The sequence below is a fragment of the Dermacentor albipictus genome, chromosome 8 (assembly GCF_038994185.2).
Source record: "Dermacentor albipictus isolate Rhodes 1998 colony chromosome 8, USDA_Dalb.pri_finalv2, whole genome shotgun sequence".
Classification (NCBI taxonomy): domain Eukaryota; kingdom Metazoa; phylum Arthropoda; class Arachnida; order Ixodida; family Ixodidae; genus Dermacentor; species Dermacentor albipictus.
This window is the reverse complement of record NC_091828.1, coordinates 56,068,994-56,088,742: the sequence shown is the minus strand read 5'-3', so window position 1 is coordinate 56,088,742 and position 19,749 is coordinate 56,068,994. Positions and strand designations below refer to the sequence as shown.

Genomic DNA, 19,749 nt, shown 5'->3' with positions numbered 1-19,749 from the left:
GAATTTGCAGACCTTTTTGCGCAAAAATTTATGGACAGGCACGGCGCATATATGCATTGTAAAACCAGCAGCCTCGTTCAACGCTACATAGCTTGCGATATCCAAGCCCCAAGTTTTATTGATTCAGGTGCTTTAGGAGAAGGAACTGTGGTTCAGGCATGGCAGCAGAAAGAAGCCGACGTACCCTTCAATAAGTGCGGCTCGAGCCCCCCATACCCCAAGCATACATGAAGGAAACGAGCGCGCGCGGCCGCCGAGCGAGACGGAGCGAGCGGCGTCCTGGCCGTGACGTCACACGCGAGAAGGCGCCGCTCCTAATTCTCGCCGCTACATAAAACCGGAAGGCACCGCGCGCGATATGTTCTCGTTTTGTCATCGTCTCGCACAACCGCGGCAGCGCACACTGATCGCAGCGTGGTGGCTCCTCTTTCTGTCGTGTTTGCGTCTCAATTTTTTCGCCGGTTTCCTCAAGTGTCGGCAGGAGGACCGCCACGGCAACACACTGCGACCGACGGGTTTCGGTGAGCTGCGCTTTGTCTGCTGTAATTCCATTTAGTACAGATGATCGTTCACGGAGATTATTACCCCGGTTTGCTACCTATGTCGTCGTCAAGAGAATAGTTCAGCTTTGCGTGATTCGCGTTGTGTTATATTGATACCGCAGGGCTTAGCGTCGATTGGTTCAGAGCGCACGAAAAATCAACATGGAAATATAAAGACACCACAGAGCGTTGTAGATTTATTGTGCGATTTATTGGGCCACTGTCGATTTATATAAAGCTGCGATTCAATCGACATGCATAACCAACTAGCAAACCATTTGTCCTCAGGATTTCATGGTACCGCAGTAGATGGCACACGGAGAGATCTACGTTACAGCATACCGTCGTAGTGTCCCCTGCTTAAACATAAAACTCGTTTATTGATGCATGGAAGCATTAGGATATTGTCACGTAGTAGCTATTTCATTATGTCTCGTATAGTGGACGATATAACACTGGGTTTTTGTTTACGGAGGTTGACTGGGTTTATTCAGCATGGAGTGCACAGGAATGGGTGTGGTTACATGGAGCTACAGAGAGTGGAGTGTCTTGAGACGGGGCGGCGGCCGACTAGCAGGAGAGGAGCGGGAGTGCCAGACGCAACTTGGTATGTCGTCTGCTCAGAGTCCATGGAGGAGGAGGGCTGCCGCAACGGTGGCAGCGGATGTTTCAGAAGGGGCGCGTGGCCAGTGTGTAACACTGCACGTGCAGGATGGTGGCGCCATCTCTTGAGCCTTGTTGTAACACACTTTTTTTGGCGATAACCATTCGACCCTTTAACTGACGACACAATCCTCGAGCCTCTTTGGAAGAGTTGATGTTCGCCTCGATGTCAGTGAGGGAAACTTGATGTTATGGACGTCGCGAAGTCACATTACAATAGGCAGGGTGTACCAAGCGGGAAAACCGGGGAAACCGGGAATTCTCAGGGAAAACTCTGGGAATTTGTGCTTTTGTCAGGGAAAATTCGCTGGAATTTTGTTGAAAGGGAGCTAAAGTCGCGGTAATGCTGGGTCGACTCACAGAAGAATAGTAACGAATCGTGTTTGATGGCGTGTCATCGGCTGGAGGAGTTGCCAGTGTACAGTCAACGACCGACTTTCCGGCCGCCCGATAATTCGGACGGCTTCGCGGCACCGCCACGAACCCCATAATAGACTGAATGTACAGGAACGTCTGAAATTTCGGGCGCAAGAACCCTTCGCCGTCCGATTTTCCCAACTTTTTGCCGTGACACCAAAAATGACATCAACCACAGTGCAAGCCGACATAGCTACAACAGAAAACAGAAAATCCACCACCGAAGTTTTCACAAAGACCCCCACACGCCTGCCTGCACACGCACAAAGTCAAGCAGAAACCGTGCTCGAATGAAACCAGGCATGCGGTAATAAACTGGCCGAACGCAAATCTAACCGGGAAAAGACAAATAAATGACAGACATCACAAATCAATAACTCTTCTCTGCCACGAAGCACCGAATTCCTACAGGCTAGAAAACTTACCAAAAACATGCGAGCTACACCTCCCACCTGAAAACCTACGCAATCTGCACAGACAAAAATAAAATCCCTAAAGGTCTAACACTGAAGGCGGTACCAGCTCTAGGAACATTCCCACCACACCATCGTGCAAACTGGCAAACAACATTGCACAATGCCTCGCTTTCACTTTTGAGTATCCTCAAGGAACACTGCGAAGAACAAATCGAAAGTTTTAGCCACAGACTGATGAGACAGATGAGAAGAGAGATTTAGAGCATTACGACGAAAAACAGTATAGAAAATTGGTTCAAAAACAAAGGAAAAAAGCAAACTTTAATCAAACAGCAACCTTCCAGTCAAACAGCCACTGCACGCCGACAAGAGGGACTTCGAGTTTAGAAGTACCAGACGTGAAGGAAACTTCCACGAAAAAAAACCGCTCCAATGTTGTAGACATTTCAAAAACATTAAGTAAAAAAGAAGTAGGCGTACATAGCAAGGGCCTAAACCTTTGTCCCACGAACAACACAATAAATGAATTCGAGCTTCACAATGACCTCTCAGAATTCGCCTGACGAATGCGTATCAGGCACTTTTTCGCAGACACACCAGACACCGGGACGACACCACTTAGAGCCCTATCCACTTAGACTCACTAACCAGAACAAGTCATAGAACTTGACATATACCTTAAAACTGTCACTAAAGAAATTATAAGCCAATCCAAGACATTTAAGCGACCTAAAAACATAACTGCGTCGGAGAGTCATGTCATTTAAAATCTTAGTGGCCGGAATGGCATTGTTATTAAAGGGAAGCTGAAGAGTCTGTCGAATTCAATAAGACGCTCATATACGGATGCGGGAACCTTATAAACCATGTAGGTCAAATTTGGGTTTTTTTTTTTTTTCAAATAGGAGCGACGTAATCGTCGGTTGAAATTGCGCTGTAGCTCCGCCCCCCGTCGAATGCCGCGCGCTGCTGCTGACGCTGACGATGCGAGCGGAGACCGGAAACCGCGGTGTTGTGACGTCAACTTTAGTGTTTTGCTCCTTCGCAGCCTGCGCGACCGTGCCTGACCGTGCTTGTTTCTGCGTGCGTGCCGTCGTAATCTGCTTTGATCGACCCTGCATTTCTTTGTCGGTGCGTCTGTGTGTATGTAGAGTGGTGGTCAACGTGCGCAGCATCAACCGATGTGGTGGGCCGATTATGCCGTCTTTCTGTGCAGCCTACGGTTGCACGAACACCAGCGGCCGCGACGATGTTGTCTTCCATTGCTTCCCACAAGACAAGAAGCTTTTAAAGAAGTGGGAGGCTGCTGTAAAGCGAAAGAATTTCAAGCCCTCAAGAACAACACTGCTGTGCTCCAACCACTTCCGTGACGACGATTATCACCAGAATTTCCACTAGCAGGCTTTCTAAACGCAGCGCGAAAAGATTGGAGCAACGAAAAGAAAGACGGCACGAGTGCGCACTGACTGATGATAACTGGTGTTGGAAGGCCTTATGAATACACGAACTCGCCCAAACCTGGATTTTGATTTACTACGAGCTCCTTCATGTTAGCACGCTGAACGGAAGGTGCATGTTTATTTCCCGCCCTCGACGCAGGTTTCGTCGCAAAGCGCCGCGAATTTTCTATTTGCACGTGTGTTGTAAAACAGCCTGCACGCAGCTACCATAACTCAGTGCAAATGTAGAGTTTGCATGTGCTGGAAAGCCGGCGCACGCCAGGACGCTACGCTCCCCACGTCTCTCGCGCACAGCGAGAAACCGACCGTCTCACGTAGCCGACGGAATTCGCCGCCTTTACGACTTCGGTTACGAGTAGTGTGCGGATGGCGCACAGATGAAGGTCACTACACGTACTGCATGAACCGGGAAGCTTTTCACGCGTTTGAACCGTCTTTGTAGGTTGCCGACAGCTTTGGACAGCGCACAAATGCCGACGATCGCATCCCCGCTTACGTTCCACGAGGAGGCATGCAGGAACACAACACTGCAGTTGTTTGACCGGAAACGAGCTCACTAGATCGGCGAAAGATCGGCTAGATCACTAGATCGCTTTGCAAAAAACATACTCACCAAAGAGCATTTCCAACACGAGGAGATCCCAAGACTTCGCTTTCGTTCTCGTCGAAAGCACTGCTCGCAACAGCATCGTTTGCTTCTTCGAGAGGCCGGCTCTTTGCAATCGGCTCGTACATGTAGGGAGCAACGCCGAACTCTTCAGAAAAACGCAGTCTCTCTAAATTTTCTATTACCTCTTAATTTTCCATTACGGCACCAAACTACCTGGCACCGCGCTTCATGTGGAGCGGCAGCGGCCGGTCGCTAAAGTTGACGTCACGGGTCGCCCGACCAATCACAGGCGGAAACGAGACGCGCGAGCTGGGCGTGTCCGCTGCTGCACTTTTCGTCGAAATAAAATATATTTGCGCTTTCTTTCGCTCAATTTCGATACGATATTCGAATTCGGAGGGTTGAAAACCATTATGTACACATGTTCACTCATTTTTTCTGGAAAACCTTTCAGCTTCCCTTTAAGGAAGTAGACAAGGGTGGAAGTATAGTTATTTGGCCAGTAAAAAAATACGAGCACGAGGCTCACAGACAACAACCCAGAGGATTACCGTAAGCTAGATAACGATCCGACACTATCCTAGACAGTGACAATTACGAAAAGGCTGAAATCACTTTAGGCTGTTGAATTGATAGCACCGTCAGAACACAAATTTCTTAAACCAAGCAACAAAACTGCCGTGCGTTTTTACCTCCTTCCAAAAATTCATAAAATTCCATCCGCTAAACTAAACACCACTATTATCCCAGATCGCCCGATAGTATCAAACACCACCACCACGACAGAGAGCATCTCCACATTCCTTAACCACTACGTTGGTGACTTGCCAAAAGCACTTCCGTCATTTGTACAAGATACGCCCCGGCACCTGTTGAGAATTATAGAGGACATTAATACTAAAGGCACGCTACCCCATAACACAATGCTTGCAACGCTAGACGACACGGCCCTGCACACCAGCATTCCAATCCCTGATGGTTTATCTTCGATAAAACAAACGCTGTCTAAACACAATGCACAACGCTCTACTGAAGTCTACTTGTCTCTCCTTGAATTAGTTCTAACAGATAACTGCTTCGAATTTGAGGAGAGTTACTACATACAGATACATGGTACAAGCATGGGTACGCCTTTTGCACCAACCTAGGCGAACATATTTATGGGGATTCTAGAAACAGATTTCCTATCGCGCTGCACTGACAAGCCCCACACATACCTACGATACATAGAAGACACACTCATAATATGGGCATATGGTAAAGGCAGTCTAGATAAATATGTAGCATTTCTAAACTCTTCTTCCAACAATAAAATTCACACCAGAATCCTCAACTGAGCGCATAAACTTTCTGGACACAACCACATACATTGACAGTGGGGTGCTAAAGACAACACTGTATAGTAAACCTTTCGACAAACAACAGTACCTAGAATACACCAGCCACCATCCGAGAAATTGAAACAAGGCATCATTAAAGGCCAAGCCACACGATTACGTCAAATTGCGTTGAAAACCAAGACTACATACATAAAATAGATCACCTTAAAGAAACCCTATCAAATAGGAGCCAGCCAAACAGTGACCTTCAGATAGCCTACACCGCTGCAACCAAACTTGATCGAGCCGGGGTACTCAAGCCCCGCCCGAGGATCACAAGAGCAACAACACCTCTTCTTACTACTAAATTCTCAAACGCACTCCCAAACGTGAATAACATCCTCAGTAAATACTACCGAATTCTCACCAGCAACCAGAACACCGTCAGAATTTCAGACAGAAAACACCGTCAGAATTTTTCCCGACCCGCCCCGAGTAGCCTACAGACGCAACACTAATTTTAAAGATGTTCTTGTGCATGCCAAACTAGAGACAAAGAGGAAGTTGGGAACCAGTCCCTGTGGCCGCCCCAGGTGCTCTACATGCAAACATATTCAATCTACTACTACAGTAAAAAGTACAGCGTCGAATTGCGCAGACGAGGTAACTTCAGCTTTCACCTGCACATCAAGTAACGTAGTCTACTGTCTAGAATGTGCCGCTTGTAGCAAACAATACATAGGTGAGACTGGACAACAAATTTATACAAGACTCAACGGTCAGCGCGCGGACACAAAACACAATTTACCTAAAGCAGTAGCCAGCCACTTTAATGAACATGGTCATATATTTGACAAACCGAGGCTCTATATACTACGAACAAATTTGCGTTCACCTCGCGAAAGGAAATATACGGAGTCATACCTAATACACAAGTTTAATTGCCTACACCCGACGGTAATTAATTTGGCACGTGGCAACTTAGAATCTTTAAAAGCGGTAACTTAAATCTGAAATTCTCATATCATCAACCAAGACACAAAACACACTATGCCACCAGCTAACCTTAATTCATAGCGTCACCTACTCTTCCATTTCAAAAATTTTTTCTGGCCTACTGCTCAATTTAATATACTCTTTCAGGTTTTTACGTTTATATGAACTGTACGACCCCCCTTTTCACATGTACACTTGGCCCCGCCCGCTTCTCCGCACGTCACCCTCCTGTTTGTTATTCCGGTTTCGGTTCTCCCCCTGTCTCTCCCCTTTTTTAATATATTTTTTCAAACAGCCTCTCCAACATATTCCGAAGTCTCAGACGTCAATGTGTCTTTTTGGGTGCCTCAATCCATGGTATCGCCATTTCTGGATGCCGCCGTAACGACACCTACGTTGAGCGCGTGGGGCAGTGCCCTTTGAAAGACCATGCCGCGGCCTTTCAGTCACCCCATACATTGCACCACAGACTCCTTGTCGTCATCTTAACTACTTCAAAATTACTCGACGTACTGCTGCTATGCTACTCAAATCACTCTTTCAACACGTTTTTTTTTTTTTTTGAGGGGCGGGAGCTATTTTATTGTTACTGGCGCACTGACCGCCTGACCGGCTCTTCTAATGCCACGAAAACATGCCGCCAACGTCACCCCTGAATGCTCCCTAACCTCTCGCTTCCCCAACGCCCTCCCATGCCCATTTCTTTCTTTATATATGTTACTTTTTCTTTTCGTCGTGGTGTCGCTTGGTCCTTTTTCTTTCTTTCTTTTTTTTTGTTGCCTCCGCGCCTGCCCACTCTCCCGCTTTTGTTTCTCGTCTTGGGAACGAAGCTCACACACGTCAGGCAACTCACTCCCTCTGAAGTCTCTCCCTTTATAACCAACCGCCAACGACAACACCCCCACGTGACGTCACTGCACTAGCCCTTTAAAACTAACAAGCCGAGGATGACGAGGCCGCCTTTTACGAAGATAGGTCCTCCTATCGAAACGTTGGCCAGGCTTTCTCAGGCACCTTATCCCTGTTAACAAACTTTATGGAAGGCTTTGAGTGTTTCTTGCATAAAACACTGTACTGTGTTGAATCTTTCTATGACTTTCCCTAGTCTAGTCATTGTTTGTTCTTCTGCTTCGACTCTTTGTTGGATGCTGTTCGCGGGTTGTGCAGTAGTGTCTATACCGTCCGTTAGTTTCCTGTTAGCATTACGTGCCTTCGCCACCTCCATGCTCGCCTCTGCGTTCCTATGTACGGACGCGGCAGTTTCTCCAGCTGTAGCTGTTACCCGGATGGACGTGGGCTTTTCTGGCGCTCGGATTTTATGGTTAGCGGCTGCTTGCTGTTTTCTGAGCTCCTTTACTTCTGCGGCTAGCACTCTCACCGTTTTGTTGACTTCTCCGCCAGGCTTTCTCCCCCGGTCTGTGCTGGTCGCAGGGGACTGCCAGGCCAATCGTGGTGTTTGTCCGTGCTGGACCCTGGCCAGCGATGTCGATCGGTTGGTGCCGCCGCCGCAGCTGAAGGAGCGACCGCGTGCTGCGGAGGTCTTTCTACTGGAAATCTGATCTTGGGAAATCGAGGGGGCTTGCTGCCCCGGGATTGCGTCTTGCTGTCGGTCTTGTGTTACCTTGGTCCCTCGTATGCCTCGTACCGCGTCCCTGTAACCCGTGTTCTGCGGGATGGAATGGGGCGCCGAGGCGATGTGAGCCATGCGCTCCTGGTCACTGGCTTGTCGTGGTCTGTGCTGTTGCTGTTTGTCGTTGCTGCTGTGCTGTTGTACTTGGGAATAGTACTTAAACTTACAGTGCCTACCACCGGTGGGGTGGCCACGCTTGCATAATATGCACCGAGCTATGCATGCGGGCTTGGTGCCCCACTGCGGTGTGGCGTGTGTCTCATCACCAGATCACTTGCATTTTGCCTTTCTTTCTTGGGGACACACGTCCGTTCTATGGCCTACTTTCCGACGGTTGAAACAGGCTTCGATGCGGCCCCGGAAAGGACAAACGACGTACGTGATTCCCCAGTACCTTACGTAGTCCGGGCGGACGGCCCCGGCAAATATCGCCACAATGTGTTTGACTTCCCCAGGCGCCTGGCTCCGACGATCTTGGTGCCTTTATTTCTGGATCGTATAGTTCGTCAAAGATGGCTGCATGCATCTTCGTCAGAACACGCGTGGTAAAATATCCCTTTGGTAGAGTTTTCATATGCGTCGGAGCGTAGGCAAAAGCATGTACTTCTTGCTGCCCGATTTTTATTACTTGCAATCTGATGTATCCGTCGGCCCTATCCGGAGACGGTGTGCTAATCAGCGCCGTATTGTTGTTAGGGTGCACCTGGAGCTGATCTTCGGCAACGACTTCGGTGGGACTTACTTGCGTAGCGGCGCAGACTGCTTTAAATAGTTATGTCGCACCGTAGCTTAGTAGACTGACTGCTGTTTGCGGTCGGAGGATGATTTTGTAATCTTCGGGCGGAAGTCTCGGCAGCGGCTTACGTTCAGGAAGCGGTGGCAGCCTGGCGCGGAACCGAGGTCTCCCCCTCTCACAGTACACGGAGCCCGTAGTGGTAGCGGTCTGTATTGTTTCCGTCTCGACTCCGGACGATTGGCGTGCGCACCAGCGCTGCGCCTCCATCTTCGTCCAACTCCCTCTGTGATACTCGTCTTCGGTAATCTTCTCGCCATCTACGACCACTTCCATTACTGAAGGTTGCGTGGTTCAACCGATCGCGCGATGGACTTCTGCCGCGCCGGCGCTACGGTTTGTGACGGAGCGGGCGGGCGACTCCGACCACGCTGCCGTTAGGGCTAACGCGGTGGGTTGGCGCGGCAAGGCTTTTTTGGAGCCGCAGAGGCGAGATAAGAGTCCGACTTGCCCTTTAATTGATACTGTCAATGTGAGCCGATCTTAAACTGTCTCCTTTGTAGAATTTCAGCGCACAAACGGTGATCATGCGGCATAAACAATCACAGAACTACGGAACGTGCGTCTCCACTCCTGGCGTATCCGACCCTGGCCAGTGTGTAACACTGCACGTGCAGGATTGTGGCGCCATCTCTTGAGCCTTCTTGTAACAGCAGCGATGGTGAAGAAAGCAGCAAGACTGCGAATGATGAAACTGACGCTTTATTGGGCGAACCTGTGCCCTCAAAAAGAGTCTGCACTCAAAGAACAGCGATAGCGGCGAACACAGTCGGCGATCGTCGGAAATGTGATCAGCGAGTCAAGCGCGTCGACGTTTTGTAGATGAGTCACCGAAGGTTCCAGAGTAATCGCTGGTGGCCGCGTGCCTTCCAGAAAGTACTATATACAGTTCGCGTGGGGCATACATGCATCCAAATTACACAAGGTTCGGTGACAACTCACAGCCGAGAGAACCATCGATAACATTCGAGAAACTTCAGATAAATTCAGGCACGTCCTGCGCTAAGCGATAACATTTGTTCGACGGTGAAAGGCGTTCACCCGATAAAGATAAACAAGTACTCGTGTCGATAAGCCCCCGTTAAGGAAAACATCGTCCCGGTGCTACAAACACGAAAGCGAGAACAAAACCATGCATAATAAAAGATGGCAAAGAAACTAAGTCCCTAAGTTCGTCAGCGGTCGTAGAAAGGCTTAAGACGAACCACGTCTTCAGGTAGTGCGCGACACCGCTGTCGATATGTCCTCTGACTCGACGCCATAGTCCAGTGCGCCAATGCGTCCGATCATCTCGTAGGGCCCGAAATACCGGCGTAACAGTTTCTCGGTACACTCCTCGTCGGCGTATCAGTGTCTAAGACCCACACACGGTCGCCGGGCTGGTACTCGATGTAGTGTCGTCGAAGGTTGTATTGTCGGCTGTCGGTCCTCTGCTGGTTTTGATGTGCAGGCGTACGAGCTGTCGGGCTTCTTCGGCGAGCTGGAGATAGGCGGCGACATCGATGTTCTCTTCGTCGGTGACGTGCGGTGGTATGACGTTGAGATTCGTCGTCGGATTCCTGCCGTAAGCCAGCTTGAACGGCATGATCTGCGTTATTTCTTGCACCACCATGTTGTAAGCGAAGGTCACTTAAGGCAAGACGGCGTCCCACGTTCTGTGCTTGATGTCGACGTACATTGCAAGCATGTCGGCGAAGGTATTGTTCAGCCGCTCCGTAAGACCATTCGTCTGTTGGTGGTATGCAGTTCTCCTGCTGCTTGTCTGGCTCTATTGCGAAATGGTTTGGGTGAGCTCTGCAGTGAAGGCCTCTGCGGGGATGAGGACTTCTGGGAGATCATGCCGCAGCAGGATGTTCTGGACGAAGAATGTAGTGACTTGGGCCACACTACCTTTAGGTACAGCTTTCGTTTTAGCATAGTGGGAAAGGTAGTCGGTAGCTACGACGATCCACTTGCTGACAGATGTTGACATCGGTAAGGGCCTCAACAAATTCATCCCGATCTACTGAGACGTTCGCCAAGGAGGCTCTATCGGCTGCAATAATCCCGCCGGCCTTATCGGTGGTGTCTTGCGTCGCTGGCAGTCGCGACATGTCCTGACGTAGCGGGCGATGTCGGCGGTTAGACCCGACCAATTGCACTTCTATTGTGTACATGTTGTTGCGATCACACGGGAAAACCTGAGGAATCCGGCTGTCTGTTCATCGTGCACTACATGCAGGACTTCTGACCGGAGTGCTGCGGGCACAACGAGAAGCTAGTTCGCGCGAGCTGGCGAAAAGTTTTCTTTTTCACCGGGACGTCGCTTCGTAAGAAAAACTAAGACAATTTGCGCCTAAATACACTCGGGACAAAGTCAGTCTTGCCTTGCATGTACTCAGCAAGGCTTCTCAGCTCCGGGTCCGCTCTCTACTGCTCGGCAAAGTCGACTGCACTTATTGTACCTGAAAATGCAGCTTCGGCTTGGTCATCTTGGGGCGGTGGGTCCACGGGAGCTCGGAAGAGGGGGTCGGTATCAGAGCGCTTTCGATGAGACTTGTAGATTGCAGTGGTGTCATATTCTTGCAGTCTGAGGCTACACCATAACAGCCGTCGTGAAGGGGCCTTTAATTTCGCTAGCCATCCCAACGCGTGATGGTCGCTGACGACTTTGAATGGCCTGCCATATAGAAAAGGGCGGAATTTTGCTGTAGGCGAAATGATGGCGAGGCATACCTTTTCGGTGGCAGAATAATTGCCGTCTGCTTTTGACAGCGACCGGCCAGCGTAATGTAACACCCGTTTAAGTCAGTCTTTCCTCCGGGCTAGGACGGCACCGAGGCCTAGGCTACTGGCGTCAGTGTGGATTTCTGTATCGGCGCCCTCACCTAAACAAAATTTGTGTCCGGCTTCCAAATGCAGCACTGTTCCTCCACTGGGTGATTTTAATTTTCCTGTATTTTTCTGTTCCAGTTTTTCTCATACAACTAATAAAATATTTTTACCGTGTTCCGCTTTTGCTTACTTGTGTAGCACATTTAATCTTACCCAAATAGTTAACAAACCCACTCGTGTGACATTGTCATCAGCAAAGATACTTGATATAGTACTAACCACACTTCCTCATGCTATCTTGTTATCTGTCTATCTAGCCGACAGGTAGTCGGCGATATCGCGAGGGTGATGACCTTGGTGCGGGCGCGGAGCGTCAACGGAGAACCCTCGTTGTCCCACTTCGCTGTATGGGCACAGGCGCTCGACGTAGCCCGCTTCTCCGCAGTGATAGCAGAGCGGACGGTGGTCCGGAGCTTGCCAAACGTCGGGCTTCGTTGGAATGCTCCACTGGGTGAGGGTCGGGAATGCTGACAGCGGCGGCGGTGGACGATGGAATTGCCGCGCGCCTGGCCCTGGCGCGGGCGTGGAAGGGGACCATGGCGGCGGGCGACGGCATCGTATGTCATCGCTTCTGGCTGGGATTGCGGCGTTTTGCGGCTGCACCTGAGGAACTCCAAGCAAAGGCTGAAAGTGTTTACCTAAATAAAATCGATAGTTAAAAGCCTCAATTTATTTGCTCGGTCTAGTTATGAGATAAACTGCAGCAGAATATATGACTCGCTTAAACAAATAGCTAGAAAATTATAGAAATCAGTGGTGAGTTGCACTAGGCCTCAACACATGAAGTAATTTGAGGATGGTTACTGCAGAATTAGATTGCTATCACTTTACTCCAATATTATGAAAACTAGTCTAAAATTTATTAAATTTCTTCTTAATAACATGATTAGCCACAATGATGTGCAAAGCAGCACGTCAATGACCCTCGCAAAGACGCCACATATTTTTGAGGAGCAACACAATATTGTAAACGACTCTTCATTTAGGCAAGTCTTCCCCTCTTGAAAAATGTAACGAGCTGCACAAAAAAAAACTACTTTCATTGATTTCTCACGTCGCTGGTGTGCGAACTATGCTTTGGGCAACTGACGACAGTCTAGGGAAATTTTTGCGGCGAGTTTCCGTCCATTCAACTAGTTTTCAATCTCCACAATGTCATTATAACGCACGTACCTTTCTATTTCTTCTTAATTTTATTCCCGCTCTGTGATGTCGTGCCACTCCTGCCATTCTTGCTTCGCGGCCACTCACACCGCGCCAATCCGCTTTCTTTCTTAACACGCAGGGCTGGGGTCAAACTCGCAGTGCTGCTTCTATTCGAACGTCGAGTCATCCGTCTCTCGCGTAAGCACCATCTAGGAATCCGAGAAACCTGGGAACAATGCTCACCAGTTTTTATTGTCGCCAAGACGAACTAATTCTGCCAGACCCCATCTTAAAGGATGCTTTAGCTTGGCTTCTACTCCGACGCCGCTTATTCAAATACATGTAAAACGCATAAGTGCTCTTCTAGATAACCCCTTGGCCAATTTTATCGAAGCGTGCAGTATTTGACAGAAGAGGCCAAATTTTAGTGCCTGATGGAAGCACAATATTCTTTTATGGCCTGAATTTAAAAAAAGGAATCGCTGACAGTTGCTAAGCTTAGAAGAGTACAAATGCATAGTATACAAACCGTAACGTTGCACCGTGACAATAGGCACATAAAGCTTCGCTTTAAAATCACTTGTGTAGAAAATAATAGAAAAAAAAAGAAAAGATGCGTTGTGCGCTTGATAAGACGCTGGTACGTTTGTTAAGAGAGAACCAGATTAAAGAATTTTTCATTCACGTATGAGCAAAACAGTGTTGGCAGCATCTTGTCTACCCATTTTAGTGGAATTTACAAAATCCCTAATTAATACTGGTAGCAATGAATAAAAAATATAAATCAGCACGAATGTATATTTGCTTTTTTTTTCTGGCAGAGCTCTGAATGGTGTACTTGCCTGACAAAGTGACAGGTTCCTGTACCACTGGATGCACTGCACACCACACTGCTGTCAAGATGAAGCCTAATTGTAAGCCTGGTTGTAAGATGACTTTGGCATTTACACCTGTTGGAGACCGCTCCTTGCAGTGCAAGTCACTCTTTTGGTCGAGCAGCTGTGCAACAGCGATAAGCCATCGTTTTATGCACTGGGAACTCTACTGCAAGTTTACCGATGGCAAATGCTTCAAATTCGAAGCGCTAGAAGACAAGGACGACCTTAAGCCTTCAATGACACCTGCTGTAAGTCCTCCGCCTGACCAGGTAAGTGCTTGCGTTCTGAGGGTCGCATATCTGGGCAGTGTAGATAAAGCTCCCAGCATTCATGTAGGCATTTCAAAAATTATTACGAAATCTGCGTCCAACTTGGCATACTCGATCAAGAGGGCACTAGTACCTCAAAATAAGCGTTTCCTTCAGTTTAGCTGTGCTGTGCCCATTCTCTTCAGATCAGACAGTAATAGTAAGGTAGTTCTCTGATTTAAAAAAGCGGGGGTGAGAGGGGAGGGCAGGGATCAGGCGACGTCTTCACTGTAGGCGAGAAACGCCTAGAGGCGAGGTCCGTGAGGCTCGCCTGGTCAGCCGAGCCTTCCACTACTCGACGAGTAGCTCCTTTATGGGACAACTGATATTTTTTTCAGCGTGAGCTGTTATGGGCCCATTACAATAGCTGTTTCGGTTGGCGATGGTGTCCGCCGCTGCCACCACCTCCTACGCCACCAGTGTCTGGTGTCCGTAGCAGGCATCGCAGGGAATGGAAAAAAAACACCCACTTCCCACCGAGATGGAACCTGGGCCCGCTGCGTAGTAGTTGGCTACTCTACCACTACAAGACGCCAGCGCTTTTTTTTCTCTATTGCCTGGAAAACAAAACTGAAGCTATATTACAGAGCGGACAAAGCTACACACCCAAACTCGCACATACGCACACATGCTCCCAACCCGGGCATCCAGTCTGGCGGAGGTTCCTGCGCCGCGTAGACAATTCTCACATAGGCAGCACTTTCGCGAAAGAAGGAATTTGTAGATCGCGGGCTTTCGGCATGACAACCACACAGTCTACATCTCCGTAGGATGTATAGACCAAGTACTATGAACATGTCGTAGGGAGGACCGGCCATAACTTTAAACGGTGGTAGCTTAATTGAATATGGAGTGATGTCAATGTCCATTCTAAGTGCCTATTGGAGAATGTCCCAAAAATATACGGCATCCCTGCAACCTATGAAAGAGTGATCTATAGTATCGGCACGTGGACGCAGTAGACAGTTTGTTGACAACAGCACACAGCAGCCCCTGGAATTTCACTAATTTTTAAGAGGGAGTGTCTCCTAATGTAATTTAAAGAAAAATGTTTTTACACCGGGAGGCGCACACATTTTCCGAACCCGCTGAAGTACATCCTGACAAGCTCGGCTTAAATAAGGTGCACGATATGGGTTCTGGGAAAATCGAGTACACCAGTACCGCAGAAATTGCTTTTCGACTGGCAAGGAACATGAAATCCATGCTGAATCTAACTTTCAAGAAATCTGTCAATGACCTATTTGAGAACGCGAAAAGGAGCCTTTGGGACATGTTTCGCATTTGATTACGCTAATATATTAGGAAGATAACGAACTAATTCGAGTTGCAAAGTTTCATGCAATAACGGATGGTCACTGTCTCGAAAGAAAAACAGGCGAGAAACAATATGGTGACGAAGACATGGACCAATCATAAAACACCAGGTTCAAGGGGGAGGAACAGATTGTTGGGCCTCATCGATTTGCAACTCGAACTCCAAATAAATATTGCAAATGCGTGATGCAGTCCCTGAATGTGAATTCGTGACTGGTGCAGTACTTGCAGCGCATACATAAGACGGGAAGCTGAGAACACGTTGCACACTTAGCACCACTTAACATTTACAAATTCAGCCCTCACCAAGAATTCACTTTACGTTGTTTTTTTCTAATTTCTCCCGACCAATGAGTGTTGCTGTTTCTATACTATGAGAGAGGTGCACCTAAGCAATGCAGATCTCTTTCCCGTTGAATGCCTGCGTAATGTACTGGTGTCATGGCCCATAATCCAAACAAAAAAAACTGAACATTTTTTGAAGAGTTACCCCTTGCACCAGAAGCCGCACAACAATCTTGTGTAATTGCAAGGGCAGTCTTTGCACACTTTTTATTAATTCCAAAAAGGTCACTTCGCTTGTCCTAAAATAAGGACACCGGACATTTTGTCCTAAAGTAAGGACACCGGGACGATCGTAGCAGCGAGAGACTCGCTCGCAGTGCCCGCCTCGACGGCAGCGCAAACTCGTGACGTAGCCTTTTCTCGGTTGTTTATAATCCTTCCTTGATGTCGACGTCGCGAGTTCCTGCGTCTTGCGGTTGGCTGCGCGCACGTACATTAAAATTGATTTTAAATATGTTGTAAGCGATATTAGCCATTGATATTGCAGACGTTGTGTGTGTAGAAACATAAATCGATCTCACACGTTATCTTGACTCCGACATTTTGTGTCAATATTCCTTTAAAGACACTGGCAACTGGCCAGAATGTGTTGTGATGCGTTCATGAAAATTAAACAACCGTTATTTATAGCGGTAGAATCCAGCACGGTGTTCTCGACTTAGGTAGGAATTGTAGCGTTTAAGTAGCAAAGAAACTAAGACCAGTAAGTAGCGAGCGGCCTGGCGGTGAAATCTCGGCACTTCGAATGAGAAGTACTAAGATTGATTAGATTGTAACAAGATTGATGAGACTACTCTACGTAAGTCGACTGCTATTAAGTACAACATAATTATTGCTTTAAAATGTAGTTGCTATATTATTAGACACTTGTGCTTTGCAGTACTTCGAAAATCCTCACTGTGCTTCGAAAATCAAAAGCTACGGCAACAGGCTGAACTGAGTATCACGTATAAAAGCATCGTTTCCTTTTTAGATCCGGTTGGGTTGGCTGATAAAATACCAAAGCAGTTGCACAGAAAACCACATAAACATCCAGCTATTATCGCAGAAATAGTTTAACACTTCGTAAAACATAAAACCTAGGTTCACAGACTTCATAAGCAAAATAATACTTTCTCGCTGTTACGGCCACACTTGTCGCATGCCTCCCACTAATGCCGGCGTATAATCGCTATCGCGCTCACCTATCACCGTTTTCAGCATGCTTACAGTCAATAACTAAATCCTCACTGCAGACCGAAAATTTTTGATAAATAAAGTTCCACGGCATTTTCCGCGTTTCCACTTCATGATAAGGCACTCTGGCCAGTGAGCTTTGCTTTGCATTAAAAAAAATATAGATACCATGGAAATTGGTTGTCAGTCCCTTTAATGAACACGGGAGGGGAGGCAGGCACCCGAATTTCAAATCACGCATCTCACGTATCGTCAACCACAGTTAATGACACGTCAAATGTTCTTTGGTCGTCTCTTTATTTCTTTATGGATGATATACCATATACTCATCGAGCACTTTTTCTTTTAGGTTTTTCTAGGAGACTTCGAACGCAGTTTCATGGATGTCTGCAATGCATATTATGCCATGAGTGAAATCAAACACTACCATGTTGTCGAAAATAACTGCCAGACGTGGCTTGTGGCTTTTCTAGAAAAGCTTCAGCTTCCGCTTCCCGATAAAGTAAGGACTATTGCCAAGACGGTAAGTTGTGCTGTGCTGTGGAAACACTTCTCCAATGAAGAATTAGGCAAATATCTTGAAGAGCGAGCTACAGTGGATGAAATGAGCACCTTTAATTTCTCAGAAAATGATGCAGTTAGCATAATGTGAGCTAATAGAGACAATCTGTATTGCTAGTAGCCATTGGTTACTTGAGTGCATAGGAGAATGGCGACCAATATAAAAGCAGATTTGATGTGCGCCGTTCCTGAACACCATGTGTATGACGCCCGCACTTGTCTAAGATGCTCCAATCATTTCTTTACAGATTGAGAAGATCTTCTCCAGGCATGGAAAAGGCAAAGCGTACCACTTTGTTGTCAAAACAGTTCGAGATGCTTATAAACTTTTATTAAAGTCCCGTGACACAACTGCTCCTAAAGAGAAGGAAAAGAACAACAACATTGAGGACGACAACGAAAAAAATGAGAACCGAATTTCCCAACCAGGATTCTGAACAACTCCATTGTGCTGTGTTTCCAATCAACGATTACCAGCGCACAGTGTGGTTTGTGTGTAGAATATTGATAAAGGCTACCACGGCCTGAATTGCTTAATTACCAATTTCACTCAACATGCAACTGTGCCCGATTTTTCTACAACCACTTCCACGCTCAAGTTTCTGCCCGAGATGCGCTGTCGCCTAATTTAGGGACGTATAAATATTACAGATAGACAGATCTACAAAATTTTTAATGAGAGCATGTAGCGACCGATAGTAGTAAAGTATACCCCCTTGTTTCCTAAGCATCATTATTACTTTGACATAGGATGAATAGAAAAAGTTTATGAATCAAGGAAGAGGAAAAGGGGGATAAGGGAAAGGGTAGTGTGGGAGGGAGCGTGTGGGTGGGTCATTATTATAGAACACCGGCGATCCTGGCTACACTATCCGCCAGGTCCAAGAGGCCTCTTTGGGCCTCCAGCCGCGGCCGGGCGAAAGTCCCTCACTACTCCCTACTGTAGGTAACAAGAGAAAATACAGGGAAGGCGAGAGATGGACATTCAAGACGATGACCAAAATGAGAACTGTGGCGAGGAAAGCATATTGTCAGGATTGGGGGCTCAATCCCATCTCTCGTGGTCCTTTGCCAAGATTGGAGTACGGCATGAATTCGAAGGTAGCTGGCCCATGCCGTCGTCCAACTTATTTACGCTGAGGTCGTTGATGAAGTGAAGAACTGTTTCTCATCGAGAACGAGGAAAATGGGTTTATTTACAGAAATTAAATCAGTCTAACATGACTGCTTGAAAAAGAAGAGTGTCAGTCCAACATGACTGCATGAGAGAAGTGAATCAGTCTAACATGACTGCTCAAGAGAAGTGTGTCCAGCATTCGCACAACAACAGTTTTTATACACTCGGTCCGCCGGCCATACGAGGCGGCAACTGTTCGTTTACTCATCACCAACTCGCCGCTGCTCCGCAGATCAGTTTACGTACACAAAGGCACACACATTCCGATGCCCAAACGACGGCGTTGGAGGGGTGCCGTGCCGGGAAGTATCGGTGCCAATCGTGGGTAGCTCGTTGTCTTGCGTCACGCCGAGGCATGAGAAGCACCAAAATACAGCTTTCCCGCGGCAGCTTGTCCATGCGTGCCAGATCAGGTCCGCGTTGGGGAACTCCGGAACCATTGTTCACACTCCGTACTCGTTCCGTCACAATGTCGATGGGGCTGGTGGAAGGAGGCGGTTTTCAGCACAAAGGCCGCTTCTTCGAACGCCTCCTAGCTGCAGCGACGGAGAGGGTTCGGAATGCGCGTCTTGCCCCCTTGTCGTAATTGGGTGGCAATTTTGCCTTGCAGCTCGCCATTCTTAACAGCGCCTCCATGGCCCGAAAAATCTCGACTGTCTAGCGCTGACAACCGCTAGGCAGGAAGAGAACGGCTGGTGATCAGGGGGGGATTGATGTCTTGGCTCGCAGCGACCACTTGTACATTGATGTCACCGCCCCAAAACATCCAACAAGGACAGGTAACTGCAAAATGAACCCCACAACACGGCTCTGCGCCGAGATGACGTGCATTGGCTCTCACTTTAGACTCGCGAGGCGTCAAAAAAAAAACAACAACATAAGTGCAGAAACAAAAAAAAATGCTGCATTTCGCTATGCCAATTTCTGAAGCAAATTCCTGCTGACAAATTCAGCAATCATGAGGAGAATTCTGCTAAATGAGAGGGGATCTTCTTCGCTTAAAGAAAAGTTAACACTAGTAACCCTAAAGTTTAGGCGGGACCCTCAAACGCAGAATTCAAATTAGCCTGCTCAAACCATCCGCATTGCTATGCAACTTTCCCTTCTTATATCTAACGGAG

General features: G+C 47.7%; 1 long non-coding RNA gene across 5 annotated transcripts; it reads left to right on the top strand.

The window, feature by feature from the left end:
- Positions 1–341: 341 nt before the first annotated feature.
- On the top strand, positions 342–18,172 carry LOC135921727 (uncharacterized). 5 transcript variants are annotated; one of them, XR_010570596.1, is made up of 6 exons: positions 342–521; positions 11,978–12,171; positions 13,006–13,064; positions 13,688–14,013; positions 17,240–17,413; positions 17,700–18,172. It is a non-coding gene; the product is annotated as an uncharacterized lncRNA (long non-coding RNA). The 5 variants fall into 5 exon arrangements; XR_010570593.1 differs by having other exon boundaries at positions 11,978–12,277; XR_010570597.1 differs by lacking the exon at positions 13,006–13,064.
- The last annotated feature ends 1,577 nt before the right edge of the window (positions 18,173–19,749 follow it).